This window comes from Furipterus horrens, unplaced genomic scaffold, assembly GCF_987537825.1.
Source record: "Furipterus horrens unplaced genomic scaffold, mFurHor1.1.pri manual_scaffold_17, whole genome shotgun sequence".
NCBI classification, from domain to species: domain Eukaryota; kingdom Metazoa; phylum Chordata; class Mammalia; order Chiroptera; family Furipteridae; genus Furipterus; species Furipterus horrens.
The window spans coordinates 75,947,795-75,968,580 of record NW_028327187.1 but is presented as its reverse complement, the minus strand read 5'-3'; the positions used below and the strand labels follow the sequence as shown (position 1 = coordinate 75,968,580).

The 20,786-nt window shown below is 41.2% G+C and overlaps 1 protein-coding gene across 5 annotated transcripts in view; it reads right to left on the bottom strand.

Moving 5' to 3' along the window:
- Window positions 1-20,786, bottom strand: part of BRCC3 (BRCA1/BRCA2-containing complex subunit 3) — an 87,735-nt gene that overhangs the window by 45,842 nt on the left and 21,107 nt on the right. The window lies entirely within an intron of this gene.

Below are 20,786 nucleotides of genomic sequence, written 5' to 3'. Positions count from 1 at the left end.
CATCTAACCTGCTTTTAATTCCTTCTAGTGTATTCTTTATTTCAGATATTGTATTCATTTCCTCCTGGCTCTTATTGATAGTTTCTATGTCCCTTTTCATGCTGGTGTAGTTTGCTGTAAGTTCCTTGTAGCCTCCCTAGAGTTCTTTGTAGTTCTCACTGAGCTCATTGAGCATCCTTACAATGGTTATTTTGAACTCAATGTCTGGTAGTTTGCTTTCCTCAATTTCATTTAGCACTTTCTAGGGATTCCTCCTTTACTTTTGTTTGGGGGTTCTTTTGTCTCCCCACTTTAGGGGACTCTTCTTGTTTGCTTGTTTCCTAGATTGGTCTTCTTTGACTCCTTGTCTTGAGGTGTGACCTTCCATGGTAAAAGACCTGTGGGATTCAGTGGTGCAGTCTCCTTGATCTTCTGAACTTGATGCTGTTGGATATCCTTTATGTCATTTATGTGGGCTCTCTGGCTGCAACTGGGTTTTAGTTGTTGTTGGGTCACTTTGGTGGGTTCTTCCCTCCAGCTGGCTGACTAAGAGTCACTCTGTCCACTGCATCTTGTATACTGTTGTATAGATACGGCCAGTACAAAACCAAACAGCCCAGGAAAACAAACCCACACCCGGAAAAATAACTCCAACCCACAATTACACTATCAACAGCAAATGAGCCAATATTAATAACTGTGTAAAGAGATTAAGACTATTATAAGAAAGGAAAAACAAATATGAGATGACTAAAAGAAAAATGATTCGGAGGGTAGAGGGAGAAGCAATAATAAGAGTAGGGAATAGAGACAAGGCAGAGAGAGAAAGAAAGTAAAATTTACATCATAAATAAAAAGGGGAGGGAAACTCCCAGCCACTAAAATTTTCCTCCTTCAGCACTTCATCTGCTACCTGTGGGAGCCCAGCCAGCCCTCTTGTGTCTCCTCTGCACTCTGTACTAGTCATGTTGTGGTGAACCAGTTTCTTCTGTCTGTCTGTGGTTATAAGGGTTCTCGCCCACTATTGTTCAGTTGGTTATTCCAGATGATTTCCCTACAATTTAGTTGTAATTCCAGATTGGTCCTGGGAGGTGGTTAGTGTAGCTTCCACTTACTGCTCCACCATCATGGATGTTCCCTCATAAGCATTCTTTCCATTCCATTTCTTCCATACCATCCCACCCAAATTACTTTTGGCAAGATTACCAATGATCTACTCTTACCTGATTGCTTCCTCCTTGGCCTCACATTCCCACTCTTCCTATCTATCCTCCTAACTACCTTGCTCATCTTGTCCAGTCTCTTTTGCTAGATCCTTCCCCTCTTTCCACTCCTGAATTATTGGCATACCAAGGACTGAGTCTTCAGTCCTTTTCTCTTCTCTAGCGATACTCACTCCCTTGGGGATGTCATCCAGTTCCATGACTTCATACCTCATCTCTACACTAGCCACTCTCAACTCATATGTAATAAACTCTAGTCCCAGACTTCTAATCCAAACTCCAGAATTGTATATCAATTGTCTACCTGACAATTTGACTTGGTTGGCTGAATTCAGTGCTACTCACAATAGCAGGTCCATGAACTATTTGTTACCTGTTCATAAAGAGACAAAAGCTTGAGCTGGAATGCAAATTAATGCACTGTTTCCTTCACTGATAGTCTTAAGAAAAAAAGCAACACTATGTGCCTAGTGTTATAGATGATTTATATACAGTATTAAGCTCCTTATCTCATTGATCAGAGATAGCTCAGAGACCAATGCCAGTCTATGTATCACTTGCCTAACAGATATCTGAAAGTCAATATGTCCAAAAGCAAACACATGATTTCCCCCACAAAATCTAATACCTCCCAAAGCTTCCCCATCTTAATCAGCAGCAATTCCATCTTTCCAGGGTTAAAGCTAAAAAAACTTGCATACTGTTTTTATTCCTCTTTTATACACTATGACTAATTCATCATCCTGTTAGTCCTATCTTCAAAACATAATCAGAATTTGATTACTTCTTACCACCACCTCAGCTACTACCGTGATTCAATAAAGCCACCATCACTTCTATCTTGGATCACTGCAATAGCCCTGTAGTCTGTTCTCAACACAGTATCCAGTGATCCTTTCCAAAGTTAAGCCAGATCATGCAATGCCTCTGCTGCAAATTCTACAATAGCTCACAATCTCACTTAAGAGTGAAAGTTAGAATCCATGGTGGCCTACAATGGCATACATATTTCCTGGTGCACCCACTACTTCACTGCTCTCATTTTCTACCATTCTCATTCTTCGTCATTCAGCTCCAGCCACACTGGCCTCCTTGCTTTTCCTCATATACTCCAGGCACACTCCTCATCAGGGTCTTTGCGCTGGCTATTCCTCTCTGCTTGGAACATGCTTCACCCAGATATTTGCATGGCTAACTCCCTCACTTCCTTCACATTTTTGCTCAGCTGTTAACTTCTCCATGAGACCTAATCATATTACTTAAAACGTAAACCTCACCCCCACCCCACAGGCACTCCCTATGCCCCTTACCCTGCTTTACGTTATTTTCTCAGATATCTTCATTACTTCTAACTAACCTCCTAAATGCCAAATCCATAAAATACAGTTTAGTCTAAATTAGTGCCACCCAAGAGAACATTCTGCAACTGTGTTGTCCAGTTTTTCTTTCAGCATTAGAACAGATCACTATTTCATCAGTTGAATACCACAGGCTGTACAGTAGTCCCTCTCTATATCGCGGTTCACTTATTGCGGCCTCACTGTATCACGCGGGATTTTTTGAATTATTATATTTAATTATTTATCACGGATTTTTTGCTATATCGCGGGATTTTGCAGTACTATATACATATGTTGTTAAAGTTACGTAGGTTTAAGAGTGTAGAATATGTTTAAGAACACAAGTAGTGTTTATAAAAGTGTGGAAAAGTTTAATAAGGGAGTGGGAAAGGTTAACAAGGGCCTGGGAACGGTTTATAAGTGTGTGGGAAGGGTTTATAAAGCCTTAAAATATGTATAAATACTAAAATACAGTATTCCCTCACTTATCGTGGGTATTACGTTCTAGACGCCCCCGCGAAGTAGGAACCTTACATTTATTCTACACTCTTAAACCTACGTAACTTTAACAACATATGTATATAGTACTGCAAAATCCCAGGCAATAAAGAATTTTAAAAGAATGGGAGAAAATATACACAAATTTTTTAAAAATACAAACCCTGAAGCCCTGACTGGGTAGCTCAGTTGGTTAGAACATCGTCCCAATATGCCGAGGTCGTGGGTTCGATCTCCAGCCGGGCCACATACAAGAAGCAACCAATGAATACACAAATAACTAGAACAAATTAATGTTTCACTTTCTCTCTCTCTCCTTCCCTCTCTCTCTCAACAAGATCAATAAATATAAAAAAATATATAAGCCCTGAAGTAACCATTTTATTACAGTAAAATTTCAGTTTAGTCTTCACTTATTCTGTACGTTGTCCTAATAGAGTTTCCATCTAAGTCTGTTTGCTAAGTAAGGCATTACAAATGTATTATAATATCAAAAATTGTTTATAATGATTCTAAGGAGTATTGACTTGTAACTCCTAGGACAGAATACTTGTTCGGGAAAAATGTACTTTGTTAAAATGATTGGTTGTAGAAAACTGCTTAAAGTTGCAACCTATATCTGTCATGGGAGATCTGACCCACCAACTTTAGTGATAAATTAAGTCATTATATCACTGTTTATAGCTGTGTCTATCACCTCACTCTGTATGAAAGAATTTAGCAGGTCTCAAAATTATGAACATAGCTACTGGCATATTTCTCCTTAATATGCAGTTACAATGACAACAGAGTGAATAGAGGAGTAACTTTAAAATAGTGCCAAGTTTCATGAAATTTATGAAATAGCCTGCACTATTTGAGTCACTTCCCTTTTACTTTCACAAACCATATATAGGTAAAATTCAGGTAAGTTAATTGTGTGGGTATGATATAACTCAACTCTCTTACCCTATCACCAAACCTATGCTTCCTAAATTTCCTGTTTTCATAAATAACATTCCCTCCTCAACCCCAACTGTGATCCAACAAAATACCATCACTTCTATCTTGGATCAAAGCAAGACACTGTAAAATGCCTAGGCCCCTGATTTATACAAACCTCAGTTCAGGTACTGATTCTGCCACTTATTTAGCTGTCTGGTTTTAGACAATGTATTTCAACTCTGAGCCTCAACTTAGTTTCTTCTCTTAATCACATTCTCCATGATTATTTGGGAAGTGTTTCAAGAAGTAGGTAATAGTTGTAGTGTTAAGTGCTACAAAAGATAGAGACTTAAAATGCTCACTAGATATTCAACACGGATGTCACAGATTACTTTAGCAAGAGCTACTTCAACACAGCAACAGGCTAGAAGCCAGACTAGAGTGGGGTGAGGAGTGTGGGTGAAGGGTGAGAAAGTGTAAGTGTATATATCTTTTTGAGTTTGGCTATGAAGGTGAGGAGAAAGACAATATACTTGAAGGGGAAGTGGGACTGGGAAAAATTTTCTGTTGTGTTTTCTTCAACATGTGAGGTATGTTTGAAGGCTCCATGAAGGTAGAGACCTTATTTCTCTCCTCCACGGCTTTATTCTCAGTACCTTGAAGAGAGCCAGACACATAGCAGACACTCTTAACGTATTTGTTGAAGGGACAAATAGCTTATGGGTAGAATCCAGCACAGAAGAAAGGGATATAGATGTAATAGAAGTATAATGAATGGTGTAAGGTTCTTGAGACCATGGGAGGCAAAAATTGAGAGCAGGTGTGGATGGATGGGTATTAGCTAAGGGAAAGGATATATTCTTTACTGTAACAAGAGAGAAATGCAGACTATGGGTACAGTAATAAGTTGGTGAGTTAAAAAAAGAAAAAATTCCTTGCTAATTATTTGTTTCTTCTATTAAAGTAGGAAGGGTGTTAGCTGCTGAAAGTGAAGGAGGAAATGAAGAGTTCAGAGATTTCAGAATGAGAAAAAGTCCAGATTTCAGACTAAAATGACATGAAACTAAATGCCATGCATGATCTGAGATTGGATCCTAGACTGGAAAGGAAAAATTGCTATAAAGAGCAAAATTGGGATAAATGGCAAAATTTGAATAAATGTGGTAATTACAAAGGAAATTATATCAATTTTCCTGAATTTAATAACTGCACTGTGGTTATGAACGTAAACATCCTTGTCCTTGAGAAATAAGTTACTTTCAAATAGTGTGTGTGCTGGGGCGATACAGAGAGAAAAATGATAAAGCAAATTTGGCAAAAGGTTAACAATTGTTGATTCTGGTTCTTCGTGTTATTCTTGCAATTTTTCTGCAAATCTGATTTTCTTTCTTATTCGTTTTTAGTTATTTTATTGTTGACAAAATTACAGATGTCCTTCATTTTCCCTTATTTTGCCCACCTCCACCCAGACCCCTCTCCCCTCCCTCTGGCCCTCACTGCACTGTTATCTGTGTCCATGGGCTATGCATATGTTCTCTGGCTAATCCCTTGACCTTCTTTCATCCAGTCTATTCCCCTCCACTTCCCCTGTGACAGCTGTAAGTCAGTTCTAAGTTTTGAAGTCTTAGTGTGTCTGCCTGACCTACATTACCTTTGCCTTTGGAAACACTAACCGCCCCCGCCCCCCAAAAAAACCAAAAACAACAACTCACTTTATACGCTTCAAGGAATGAAGTTTCCTTTCTACTCCTTACATGGAAAACTTTCCTTTGTATATTTTATTGCTATGGTGGGAAACATAATTTAACATTGCTTCATTCCTTGCTGTGCCTTTTATTACAGAATGGCAATCTTCTCTCACCCTTTTGCTAATGATGTAACTGCTACCATTATCTTCTCCATACAGTTTAACCTAGCTTATTATTTTTTGTTCAAGTTTTTAGCTTGTCTTTAATGATATATTATTGTGTTTATTTCTTAATCTTAAGGCTTTTATTTTTATAGGTGTTTACCCTGTTTATGTTGCTGGTACAAATGTTCTATTTCTTCTTTATTGTTTTTATTCTTTGTTTCCCCTTAGTACTATGTTTTTCTTCCCCACAAAATCATAAAGTCCAAATTATAAGTTCCAAGACAGTATAAACCATGATTGTATTATTCCATAAAGGTATCCAATAAATGTGCTGAACAATCATTTATGTAATAATCCTCTTAAAATATGTTTAGAACACTGTCTTATTTAACCCACTGGAACTTAGCCTAATTCTACTAATTACCTTATCATAAAAAGCATTAAAAATTTTTGTTACACACGCACAAATACACATCACTGTCACATCCCTCTCCCTCCACACCTTTTCTTTAATGGAAAAAATTTCACTCCTTCTCACTTGCCATTCTTTAACATAGCTTGGGATTATTTTCCTATTAAACATACTTATATACTTTAAATCAACCTATTTTTTTCATCATTCATTTTTTCCCCAAGGCTTGCTAATACAGGGCCTGTTTGATTCAATTCTTGAAGAGTTGTTTGGAGATGAGTTATATCTTTCTATCTACAAAGTCAAATAGGCTCTGGAAATCTACAACAATCTATTCATTGTGAGCACTAGCTTAGTTGGGAGGTCATTTTTCTTTAGTTTTACCCATAATTTTATTACCACAAATACAGTTGAGAGACCTGATATTTTCTTGTTGTTAATTCTTCAAATGTCTGCCCTTCAACTTTAGGTATTTAATCGTTCTCTGTGTGTGTGTATGTGTTATGTCGACAAAGTTTTATAAATAAATGCTTTGGCATCTACCTTTGGTATTGCAATAAGCATGGAATAAAATGCCATATATATGATTTCATAACTGCTCCTAACAACTCTGAGACTGCTAATATGTTCTTCATTTCTGACAGAGAGGAAAGTATGGCAGAGAGGTTGAAAGGTCTTCTCAACTAGTTAAGTGACTGAAACATGGAGCAGACTAACAGCTGTAAGAGGGGAGTGGGGTGTGGAGACTGGATGAAAGAAGATGAAGGGAGTAGCCAAAGCACATATACGCATGACGCATGAACATGGACAATGATGCGGGGGTTGTCTAAGGGGGGGCTGGGTGGAGGGGGCAAAGGGGGGAAATTGGGACAACTGTAATAGCATAAACAATAAAATATTAAGAATTGGGATTAAAAAAAAAGTGACTGAAATGAGATTTTAACACAGACCTATTTCCTAACAGAATCCAAAGTTGGTGTTCCCAATCCTCATGGTATGGTAACTCTCTAAACTTTCTATTTGCAGTTTAAAAAATTAACACTCTCAGGAATGTCTTTGAGCATAGCCTTTATTAAAGTTTCTGTTATTCGTTCCTTTTGCTTATCCCGTTAAGAATTATCGTTTTCAGGTAAGATCTCAATGTTCCAGTCTCCAAATCCATTGTGTTGAATTATTTTCATTTGGCCCCTTAATCATTTCATAATTTAGAGTTGATTTTTTCAATTACATTCTGCGGTATCCTTGTTTTCCTAACTACTTTTATTGTTGCATCACAAATGCTTCCCTAGGTTCTTGTTTAATGGTGTGGCTTTTCTGCTCCTGAGAGGGAAATTCAATCATTTTCTGAATTATGAAGACTTTTTGGGTATTAAACTTCAGAAACTGATACTGGTTTTTCCCCCCATAATTTCTCAGGGAGATACTTTTCTTACCACAAAATTTTACATCTTTTCAGTTATAATTTATTACTGTAGTGACAATAATTGTTCAGAAATATATGCTTCAATAATTGTTCAGGAACATATACTCCACTTTCATTAGTAGTTGGTACTTACCTCCTCCTAGCTGATGGCACTATCATAAGAGAATTTTGAGGTCAACCTGACTTTAGTGTTGATGGTGGCAAGAATAATAGAGCTTTTATTACTGAGTAAAAGTTAGGTACAATCAAACACTGAATTTATTCAGTGATAGTCAGGTTTATAGGAATACATTGATAGCTATAAAAACCACATTTATTGGGACATTAGTGAGTCAACTGAAGAATATGAATATGGTCAGCAATTTAAATAACGTCAGCAATTTAAATAATAGTATTATATCAATGTTAGTATCTCAATTTTGATAAATATACTATAGTTATATAAGAGAATATCTTTGTGTTTAAGGAATTCACACTGAAGAGTACTTTCAAATACTTCAAGGAAAACATTGTACTCGAATGCACATATAATACACATACATGTACAAAAGATATAGCAGAAAGAATGACAGAGCAAATGCTGTAAAATGTTAACATTTGGCAAATCTGGGGAGAGAGTATTGAAAAAACTATTCTGATAATACATTTTTAAATACAGGATATCTTAGGTATGCCACTATTATGTTACAGTGGTCAGGTGTAAGTTTCTGTCAGCAAGAAACAGAGCAAGTCCATTTACCACCCTTATTCTAAATCAGTATTTAACTGGGGCTATGCATCAGAATTCCTCGAGGAGCTTTTTCACAACATACCTGACCGCTTCGGTTCCCACGCCATCCCCCCTCCCCCACCTGCTTGCAGCTACCTGGGAGTTTCCCATGATAGTGGGGTGCATCAACCCAAGCTCCGTTTGGCCTTGATCAGCCCTCAGACTCACAGGTGCAAGATAAAATGACTGATTTCAATAGTTTCTTTTTTCTTCCCCCTATAAAACAGCCTCCCCCTTCCCTAGGACCCTGGAGTTGGGCCATTCACAGCACGGGTTCCTCCCTGCTTGCTAATTTCCCTCAATAAACTTCTTTTTGTCTGCTCGCTGCCTCCTCATGGTTCCCTGAGTGACACCATTCTTACATTATGGTGCTGAAACCCGGGATTGGGACACTGGCTCAGTTGGGACTCCCGAGTCAGACTCAGGCCCAAGCCGACCCCAATCCTTGGACCCGGAGTCGCTCAGACCTCCACAGGTTGGTGGCCCGAGTGTCCCCTCTGGCCTGCTGACCCCTTCTGCTTCTTTTTTCCTCCGACCCCCCCCCAACTGCCATCTACTCCCAGTCAACACCGGCCCTCAGATGTATAGGTGAGTTCTCCGCCTCCGTTTTCTCCGGTGGTTCTGTTACCTGGTCTAACCAAAGACCATTCTGGGCAGTCCGGCAGTAAATCTGAACGCTCAGTCAGAACCACTCCTTGGGGTCAAACTGGATCGCTGTCTCTGGAGCATGATGAATCCCAGAGATGCCTGGGATAAATCAGTGCCTCTCCTCTCGGCCTTTGGCCTTCCACCCACTGGTCGAAATGGGGACGCTCGTCTCGACAGAGTGTGAAGCTGGAAACGTTGGCTTGAACTCACCCTCCTCCTTTCCTTCTTCTTGGACCCACAATAACCGTAACTGTCACCATGGGAACCTGTGGGCAACCGCTCTTCATGGTTTAGGGAATTGTAGCCCCAGCCTGAGCACGACTGCCACCGGCAAAGCCGGCAGTGCTTGTCTTTAAGTCTCAACGTAAGGCTTTGTGTGGAACATGACTGACAACCACTCAGAGGGTTGCCATGGGAATTAGATTTGAAAACTGCTTATTATGCTTTTATGCTTTAGAACTTGCTCTGCCTTCTTTATCTGTAGTATAACATAAACAATCTCTAGCAAGGAATATATGAAACCTTGCACCTAATGCCAGTGTGGCGTCAAGATGTTTGATAGACCCTGACACAGACTAGTCTGTACCCTCTGTAATGTAATCTGTTACTGTCAACTGTAATCCTAACGCCTCCAAACTATTGATGATTCATAGATCTTGACCTTGTATCTCTCATGTGTATCCTCCTCAATAAAAGGCATGAGGGAAGAAGGTCTAATTGCTGTCCTGCACTAGAGAGAGCAGTCACCTTCCTTCCCCCAGACATAATAAAGTGTCCTGGGTAAAAGTTATTTCATCGTTCATAATAAAGTGTCCTAGGTAAGAGTTTATTCCGCCATGGTCACGAAGACTCTGCTGGACAGAGCAGCTTCCAACAAAGCTTAGGGTGTGTGAGGCACTTCTGCTTCACCTGGCGCCTGGATGAGGGGCAGGCACTCAAGAGAAGTGACACCTGGAACGGCTGCAGGGCCAAGAGCCAGACCGTGAACAACCACACTGCACGGATTGGAATTTCGGCCACTCACCCAGAGTAAGGGCTTGCAGCCCCCAGGCTCTTTCTGGAAAAGGCTGCCTGTGTGGTTTAGTTCGGGAAGGGAGGATTTCTTTCTGCCACTCTCTCTGGCAGGGGTTTTTGGTTTTACCTTTCTCTCCTTTCATTCAAAGGACCATTTGGCTTCTCTCGTTCAATAAATCACCACAAAATTGCGGGCACGGGTCAAGCAGTTAAAAGCTGATAGGGCGCTCGCCGCTTTAAGTCTCCCATGGCAGGATAAGCTGGTACATGGACCGGGTTAGAGCACTAGGCACCTGCCAGCTGCAAGTCAAAGTCCGTGCAACGTCAGGAACACAGTCACAAGCACTCACTGTCCAACCCTGTGGCGTCTCCCACCAACTAGGGTTTTACCAGAACAAGAAAAGCTTTAGGCCAGAAATAGGATTTATATGAGGGCTCTGGCAATGACTGAGCTCCGAAGATAAGAGGCACTTCCTCCCTCTGGCCCGAATTCTCGGGTGTCCCTGAGTGGGGACCTAGCAGAGGTGTCTGGGGTCATCCCCCGAGACGCACAGGGGCCTCATAGAAAATTCCCTTCACAGTAATATAATTCTTGGCTCATCCAGGGACATGCAAAATAAGAACCAGTCATTCAGCACTCTGAGCCCTTCCAGTTGTTTTAGATGACAGAGAAACTGAGACACGTATGAGAGGTTGGAATGACCAAGGCGTTACACCCCTGGGAGTCCTCCTCACAAGCAGCACACTTTGACCCACTATACTAATTAATCCCTAGTTTAGAATTAGGAAAATTACTGGTCCACTTTGAACGAGAAGCAGAAAAAGGGGAAAAACCAAAACCGACAAAAAGGGACCCACTTCCCATGAAAGAATGGGGTCAAGGTTATCTAAAAAATAAGAGCTTTATTTTCCATTGTTAGAGCAACTGGTAAAAGGAACTGGATGTCAAATTAAGGAAAGGTATCTTATTGATTTAGTATATTACTCAAATACTTAACTAATATTCAAAAATTCATGTTTCTCAATGTTAAGAACTAAATTTTTGTCAGTCTGTATATTATATACCTTTTATTATCACTTCAAATAGTCAAATATCATTTCATAATATATATTCCTTAGTTGACAAAATTTCAAAGATATAAAATTTTTAAAAACCTCCTTATAGACTTGGGGTATTTCAAAGGGCCCTTGAAATAGCTCAAGAATTTATTATTTTCTTCTTACCACAGAAGAAAACTCTAGACCAATCAGGCTTAATACATTTTAAAATACTTGGAAAGCTTTGTCAAATAAAATTTTACAAAAAAGCTCAAAAACAATTGGTTTTTGAGAACGCTAATGGAGAATGTAAAACAGTTCTTCATCCTCTTAAACAAAACTTTCAAAATATTAGTCAGTTTATTCAGGCTTCTCAAAATATTGGCATAAAAAATTATAGTGTCTCTGCTCGCTGCAGCCATCTCTACGGCAACTGCCAAAAGTCAAAAAGAAATTAAATGCTTTGCTTGTAGAAAGACAGGTCACCTTAGGAAGGACTGCCGCAATAATCAGAAAGGAAATTCTAAGTCTCCAAAAAAAAAGACTGTCCTCTTTGTGGCAAGGGTAAACATTAGGCCAATGACTGTAAATCTAAAATTAATAAGACTAGCAAATAGACAGGGCCTTCTGCTAATCAGGGAAACTAGCAGAGGGGCATGAACTCCAGTGCCCCAAACCAAAACAGGAGCCCCCAAGGCCCCAATAATCAAATGTTTTGGACTCAAGGCAGTGCTGAGGCGCAGACCTACGTGCAGCCACAAGCTGGAGCGCAGGGCTGGACTTGGTCACCACCCAGCAATTAACTCTTAAAGAACAAGATTGCACCTCTATTGCTACTACTAAAGTATAGGGACCTTTGCCTAAAAAATGTGTAGGTTTCATAACTGGCCAATCTAGCCTTACTGTTAAGGGTATTATTACTCAACCAGGAGTTATTGACTCTAATTTTAATGGAGAAATAAAAGTAATAATACAAGCCATGGTATGCTAACAGTCGCATAGCACAGCTTATACGTCTTCCTTATGCTGTGCCTGCAACTCAAAATGTTAAAAGAGGAAATAAAAGCTTTGGCAACACTGATAATCAATCTGTTTTTTTAGACTGCCAAAACTACAAAAACCGCTTCTAAAAATAAAAATTAAAGACAAAGCATTTCAAGGACTATTAGATACTAAAACTAACTCTCTGCCATATCCAGCCAATTTTGGCCATCCGACTGGCTTCTAATTGAAGGAAACTTAACCATTACTGGAATAGGAGGTGTTTCACAGCCTAAAAGAAGTGTGTGGACTCTCCATTGTTATGGTCCTGACAGCCAAGTAGGATGAATTCAACCTTACAACCTGCAGGGCCCCCTTAACATCTGGGGAAGAGATTTACTCACTCAGTGGGGCATGACTATTAACTTGCCTCCTTTTCCCTAGTGGCCACTGTTCGTATATCTCCTCTCTCCCTCACGTGGCTTTCTGATATGCCCGTGTAGATTGACCAGTGGCCCCTCAAAGGGGAGAAATTATTAAAGGCTCAAAAATTAATACAAGCACAATTAAAAGCTGGACATATAGAAATATCATATAGTCCTTGGAACATGCCCATCTTTGTAGTTCCAAAAAAGTCAGAAAAATGGAGACTTATTCATGATCTTAGGAAAATAAATGAAATTATACAGCCAATGGGAGCACTTCAACCTGGTGTTCCTAACCCCGCTTCCATTCCTAAAGACTGGCCTTTGCTAGTTATTGATTTAAAAAACTACTTTTTCACTATTCCCTTAGCTAAAAGGAATAAAGAACGCTTTGCTTTCTCCGTCCTAGTCATCAATAATTCTCAGCCTTTACAAAAATATCAGTGGAAAGTTCTTCCTCAAGAAATGCTAAATAGTCCTACTATTTGTCAATACTTTATTCACCAAACTTTATTACCTATCAAGAAAGCTTTTCCTGACTCTATCATTTATCATTATATGAATAACATCTTAATAGCCGTCCCTTCACAGGCGCAATTAGCTAAAACCTTTGAACTTTTACAAAAATAGTTCCTCAATCAGACTTACAAATAGCACCAGAAAAAACTCAACAGTGTCAGCCTTGACAGTATTTAGGTTTCACCTTATCTAATAGAACAATACGACCTCAAGCGGTAGAAATTGTTCCTTCAAACCCATTAACCCTTAACAATCTTCAACAATTATTAGAAGTTAATTGAATACGGCTCAGTTTAGGCATAGCTACTCAACAGCTTACTCACCTTTTTAATACCCTTAAAGGAGACCCAGATTTAAACTCATCTCATACTTCGTCTCCTCAGGCTTTAAAAGAACTTAATATTGTAAATCAGCATATTAGAATAAGACAAATAGAAAAAATTAACCCTTCCTACCCAATTAGGCTTTTTTGCTTTCCTACATTATGCTACCCCACAGGACTTCCAGGACAGCTACAGCCTCAGCTCCCTATGATTGAATAGTTGTTTCTTTCTCATCAATCTCAAAAAACTATAACTACTTATACCTCTGCCCTTTGTCAACTAATAATCAAGGGACAAAAAAAAAAAAAAAAAAAAAAGCCCAGCAATTATTTGGTTATGACCCGGAGGTTATTCACATGCATCTAACTCAAATATATTTACAACAGCTTTTTAGTCAATCTCTAAATTTCCAATGTGCTATAATTATGTTGGAAAGCTTGAAATTAATCTTCCTTCAGATAAACTTTTACAAAACATACCTCAGTTGAATTTGCATGTTAAAAATAAAATTAGACCTACATAAATATCTGAGGCATAAACTATTTTCATAAATACATCAGAAAAAAAACTAAAAAAGCAGCCATTACATGGAGGGAAGAACAAAATTGGAAAGACTGTGTAACTCACAGCCACTCATCTACCCAGAGAGCAGAACTCTCTGGAGCCATTATGGCCTCCCAACAATGGCCAAATAAACCTCTAAATTTAGTTTATAATTCTAACTATACGGTATATAATATACTCCACATAAATCAAGCTTTACTTAAAAAGTCTATAAATCCCCAGTTACTTAGTTTATTCCTAACTTTACAAAGTCTAATTAATAGGAGAGAGCATCCTATATTTGTCACCCACATTCACTCTCACTCAGGCCTTCCAGGCCCTATGACAGAAGGCAACGACTGTGCTGATGCTTCAGTCAGTATATTAACTACCTTTCAGAAGGCAGTTGCCTCTCATCAGTTTTACCACCAAAATTCTCAAGAACTTTGCAGAGAATTTGGCATTCCTCATTCTCAAGCTAAGCAAATTATTCGGGAATAATGTGCATATTGTCAGGTGCTGGGTGCAGCGCCTCACAGTAGTGGGACCAACCCTCAAGGATTGGCCCCCAGATTAATTTGGCAAACAAATGTTACTCATTGTCAACCTTTTAGAAAGTTTAAATATCTCTATATATCTATAGATACTTGTTTTGGAGCATTACAGGCCTCTGCTCTTACAGAAGAATCTACCAAAGATATTCGAGCACATTGGCTCGAGGCATTTAGTTTCTTGGGACAGCCACAGCAAATAAAAACTGACAATGGCCCAGGCTATATAACCCGCTCCACCCAAGAATTTTTACAACAGTGGGACATTAAACATAAAACAGGAATTCCATATAACCCAACAGGCCAAGCCATAGTTAAACAGGCCCACCTTACTTTAAAAAATCTTCTTAAAAAACAAAAAAGAGGGAGTATGGAGTCATCCTCAAAGAATCTAACTAATCTAGCAATCTATACTCATAATTTTTTTAAATTGTGATGACTCTCTTACTACTCCTATTGAAAGACACTTCTGTCATCATGGACCAGAAGACAGAGAACCTCAGCCCCTAGTGTTGTATTGGGACCCACAAGGAGCACAGAATTGGGAAGGCCCGGTTGATTTGCTAACCTGGGGGAGGGGATAGGCCTGTGTTTCTACCTCTACAGGACCTTTGTGGCTACCAGCAAAAAGAGTGAAACCATACCATGGAAGACAACCAGCACTAGGAGAACAACCATGTGGAATGCACCAGGCAGCTTGAGGACTTGACTGACCAGCTGTCTCAGCTGGCGATAAATGAGTGCTGGTATCGGAACCAGGCTTGGAATCAGGCCAGGAATCAAGTGTGGAACCAAGCGTGTCACCAGCGTCAGACGAGACGAGCAAGAGAAGTTGGGGGAAAAGCAAACCCCCGTGAACCTAGAAATGTAACTTGGGTAGATTTAAGAAGTCTTACTAATAGAGCTGAGGAAGTAATAGAAATTGTTGGAGTACCGGACACCCCTGAAAACCGTTTTCTAGCTTTTTAAACTATATTGTCCTCTAATTCTATGAGAAATCTAACAATTATAGCTATATTGATTTGTCTCGAAGGTCTAGGCCTCTCTGCTAAGACAGAACATGTATATTGGAGCCATTACTTAATCCACCAGTCTTTAAGCTCCTTACTTGGTGGAACTCTGAGCCTCCCCTGTCCAAGAGTGACACCAAGTGGACAGGAGGCACCCGGCTCCCACCTGATGGGACTTTAGAAGTAAACAAACATTGGTTGCCTCTTCCTACCAATAGTATGTATATATCAAAGCATTTACCTGCTTGCTTCTCCATGCTATGTGGCACCTTGTGTTTACCTTTAATGAATGTTTTATGCCCATGCTGTTTATAAGGGAAAGCAACAAACTATTATGTCCATGATAGGAACAGTTGGAATCCAAAAAGAATATCCAACCTCAGCCAGTGCTCCCCCGGAGTTGCCTCTTTGTAAGCCAATTAACCAACCAGCGAAGACTATTACATGGTCATTCTGCAGAGGCACAGAAGCCTCCACTATAAGAATTCCTGACACTCCCTTACAAACTGATAATTGGAGAGCCTATTGGGAAATTAAAGGCAATACCAGCAATGGTCTAGTTATGGCATTTCCCATGTTACCTATGCCAAACTAGCATGGACAGGGCTAGGTACTGGGGCACCCATTATTCGCATTACATCTCAAAATCATAGTAGCCCATGCATGGCATATAAATATATGGAAAATGGGATTACCATTTATAGAAAGGATTATAGGACTCTTCTAATCAGGATCCTAAGACAAAAAAAAGGTTATTTTGATATCAAAATCTTAAATAAGGCATGGATTACTGTGTGCACCTCTCACCCTTACTTGTTTCTTGCTATTCCTGGGGTTCCACAGCTTAATTATAATCATTCTTTCAATGTATATTATCTTCATGTTACTGCTGACTCTATTTACACTAGCTGCATCACTCAGACCAATGTCACTTAGCTTAATTTAACAACAATCTTCATGGTGCGGAGGCAATCAGAAATTTGGTTGCCAGTTAATGTCACCAGGAAATGGCGAGACCCTAGAGGTCTCACCACATTCAATCAAGCTCTTGCTGAGATTAGAGTCCGATGCTTTATAGGCACTCTTGTTGCTTGTATTTCTCTGCTGTTGTTCTTGCTACAGCTGCCACCACTGCAACTGCCCTCGTGGAGTCTGTCCAAACTGTCCATACAGTGGAAGCGTTGCTCACCAACACCACACAGGAGATGATCCAGCAGACTCGTATTGATCAGAAAATCCTGGCCCGACTCTCAGCCATGAAATCAGCCGTACTGTGGCTGGAGAAATGTCAGAATGCCCTGGTCACTTGTGACCCAGGATTTTAAAAACTCTACGTTACTCCTCTGAGATGAAATTCCAGCCAGCATTCCTGGGCAGACATCCAACATCGTCTTCCAGGGGCCTTTTCTACCAATATTAAAGGCCAAATTGATCAATTGCAGTTTGAGCTCCATCAGCAGCTTATGGACATTAAGCAGCTTGCTGAACAAAAAGTGTTTCAAATCCTAAGTGATAACCTTCAATGGCTTAACCCGAAAAATTGGTTTCAAGGTCTAAATTTACGTATTTGGATAATGGGAGCAGCTGGATGTTTATTAATCACTATACTTTGTGTCCTTTGATGTATCTGCAAGGTATTTACCCATGATCATATTAGAGAAAAGCCAAGTACCAAGCTTCATAGGCCTATCTACTATAGGCATCACAAAAAACAAATAAGGGGGAGATGTGGGCAACCACTCCTCATGGTTTAGGGAATTGTAGCCCCAGCCTGAGCATGACTGCTGCCAGCATCCCGGCCATGCTTGTCTTTAAGTCTCAACGTAAGGCTGTGTGTGGAACATGACTGACAACCACTCAGAGGGTTGCCATGGGAATTAGATTTGGAAACTGCTTATTATGCTTTTATGCTTTAGAACTCGCTCTGCCTTCTTTATCTGTAGTATAACATAAACAATCTCTAGCAAGGAATGTATGAAACCTTGCACCTAATGCCAGTGTGGCGTCAAGATGTTTGATAGACCCTGACACAGACTAGTCTGTACCCTCTGTAATGTAATCTGTTACTGTCAACTGTAATCCTAATGCCTCCAAACTATTGATGATTCATAGATCTTGACCTTGTATCTCTCATGTGTATCCTCCTCAATAAAAGGCATGAGGGAAGAAGGTCTAATTGCTGTCCTGCACTAGAGAGAGAAGTCACCTTCCTTCCCCCAGACATAACAGTGTCTGGGGTAAAAGTTATTTCATCGTTCATAATAAAGTGTCCTAGGTAAGAGTTTGTTCCGCCATGGTCACGAAGACTGCTGGACAGAGCAGCTTCCAACCGAGCCTAGGGTGTGTGAGGCACATCCGCCTCAGGAACCGGCCAGTCCCTCTCACCCAAAAATACCCCTCTTGGGTGTTAAGCCCATAATCTCAGACCTCTCAGACTAAATGGAGAAGTCAAGGCACTGTCGCGTGGCCCCATATCCTCTAAATAACGAAAGTCAGTAGACAAAAAACGGCACACTTAACTTCGGAGTTCTCACAGACCTCTATAACTTTCTCCAGAAGTTGGACAGGCGGTCAAAATTATTTCCCTATACTCAGGCTTTCTAGACTCTTCAGACCAAGCACTCTCTCTGCAAACAGCTCACTGTCCACCAAATTCTCCTTATCCGAAAAAAAATCCACCTTCCTCTTGACCTTCTGCACCCCCTTTAACCCTTTCTCTTCCTTCCTTACACACACACACAATTAATTACAACGAAACACCGAAACACAGATTTTTAGCAATAACCAAAACATTTATTCACAGACCAGCAGCTCTGGGCGCAGCCAATGACCAAGGGGGCTGCCAAGCAGCATTTTCCCATTTCCCAAAGTTTAGTAATAAACATCCTCCCCTTGGATTTCGGATGTCCTTTGTTCTGAGGCGTTTGTGCTGAACCGTGAAATGCCCCTTTTCTAATGCTAGTATTGTTAACTCTGGCTCAAAGAAACCCCTCTAATTACATTTGCCCTTTACTGTTAAATATATTTCCACTGGTCTAAAAGCTTCTTTAACACTTTCGCTCACCCTCCGGCGCCACCCCACCCCGGTTTTCACAGGTGCCCCCGGGCGCGCTTGGCGCCAGAAGCGAGAACCCCTCGAGGCTCGCCCTGCCCCCACCTCACCTGGTGGGTGAAAAAACAAAGTAATAGTTTTTCACCAGCGGCCCATGAGGTTGGCGGACCCCTCCCCACCACCCCAGTCAAACTCCCCACCTGGTACTGTCCCCAGTACGCTTCTGTCTCCCCGCACCACGGCGGGGCCGCCAAGGGAGAACTGAGGCGTGTGGTTTCCCCTCTTCCCACCCCTGTGCACCAGCTCCGCCTGAGGAAGGGAATCCCCCTCCCCTCTCCCCCCTCCCCGCCACCTTCAAAACCTTGGGTCAGTTGCCTGACTCCTCATAGTTCCCAGCCCTTCCAAACTCTGGACTCCGCCTCCCTCCACCAGCTCCCTCCCTCCCAACCACGGCCAAGCGCAGCCCAAGCGGGCGCTGGGCCAGGAGACATATAGGGAGGGGCTCGCTGGCCCGGGTTGTGCTGCTATGGCCGTGGTCTCCCCCACCGCCACTGGGTTGGACCCACTGGGCCCGCGGAGATCTAGGTCAGGCCCCACCGCCAGGGCCACGGGACTCATGACCCCACAGGCAGCCAGGCCGCCCTCCCCACCTCCACACGCTACTCTTCGTCCCTCATCTTCCTCCCCCCGCATGCCGCCACCACCTTCTCTTCCCCATAGACAATCCCAAAGGCCCATCCCTGCTTCCCCTTCCCCAGTCCCTCCCAGCTCTGATCAGCATTGCCCCTCTAGTCTCCACCCCCCACCCCCACCCCACGAGGTCGTTAATAGAGATGGTGTCATAAGAATACACGGCCCACTTAGCCTAAGGGATACCTCTTCTTACCCACCCACTTCATTAATCAATTGGCCCCAAACATTCAAAAAAGCTCCAAAAATTACAAACAAGCCCCAAAACCCTTCGATATATAAATTGCCTTTCATATATAAAAACCGGCAAGAGAAGAGGGAAAAGGAGCCACAAAAATGGAAATGCAAGCACTCTCTTTTGCTGGCTAATGCCCTAAAAAATTCCTCCAAGAAAAAGTTAAATTAAGCCTAAGAGCAAAGCCTCCACCACCAGGCAGCCTCCAGGCCCATTTCCGGTGAAATCAGGAAAAACATTGGGCAAAGCTCTGTCCAAACCCCCGCTTACCTCCTCTAGGTCCCTGCCCTTTCTGTCAAAAGACAGGTCATTTGGAAGGTAGACTATCCATCGGCCTCTAACCGAGGGACTAGCCCGCCTACCCCAGCAGTGGATCTGGACGCTGGCCTTAGGGTTCCAGACCTCCTTGGACTTCCACCGCCTGAGGGCCCAGGTTCTAAAGCCCCGTCCTGCTCGCTGCCTGCGTTGCCTCCTCATGGTTATCTGAGTGACACTATTCTTACAATACCCACCTAGGACCCACTCCCAGAAGCTGTTACAGTATGTTCGGGTTAGAAAAAAATGAATTTAGGCAGTACATTTTACAAAAGCTCTCCCAGGTGATTCTGAGAAGTATCCCCCCCCCCCCCCCGCACCAAGAATCGCTACTCTAGATACAGAACCACTCCTCTGTTATTAGAAGTCAGAAACTGCACTGCTGTGGATATTCTGGCATTCATACCACAGCATAGATGAATATAGAATTTGCAGTCAACTAAAGCCCCTATAACTAGAAACAGAAAATCACAGTGGAAAGAGCACAGACTTGGGAGACAGACCAGGGTTCAAACCTCAATTCTGCTGCTCATTTAACCCTGTGAGTCTCTATTTAATCCTCAGTCCAAGGGAGAAAGATTTCTAACTCATGGGTTACCATGAGGATTACAGAAGAAAACATTCATAAACCAGTAGCACATAGTTAAATGCTCTCAAGATGTTATTTTATTTTCTCCAAGTAAAGTTATTCTACCTCAGGAGAATCACATAGCAACAAAAAATGACCATGATTCAGGGAAAGGGGTAAAGATAAAAAGAGAGAAAATAATTTTGTAACATTATACTGATTAGAGGGGTAAGGAGGCAGGCTGAGAGCTCCAACAGCTAGGATGGAGTGTGTATTCAACAGAGATTATGAACATCAGTTTTGTAAATTTCGCCCTTCACATAGGAATGTGTTGGACAGTGGCATTCGGCAGTCACCAATTTTCAGTTATCTTTTTAAAAAGATTTTATTTATTTATTTTAGAGAGAGAGGAAAGGAGGGAAAGAACGAAGGAGAGAAACATTGATAGGTTGCC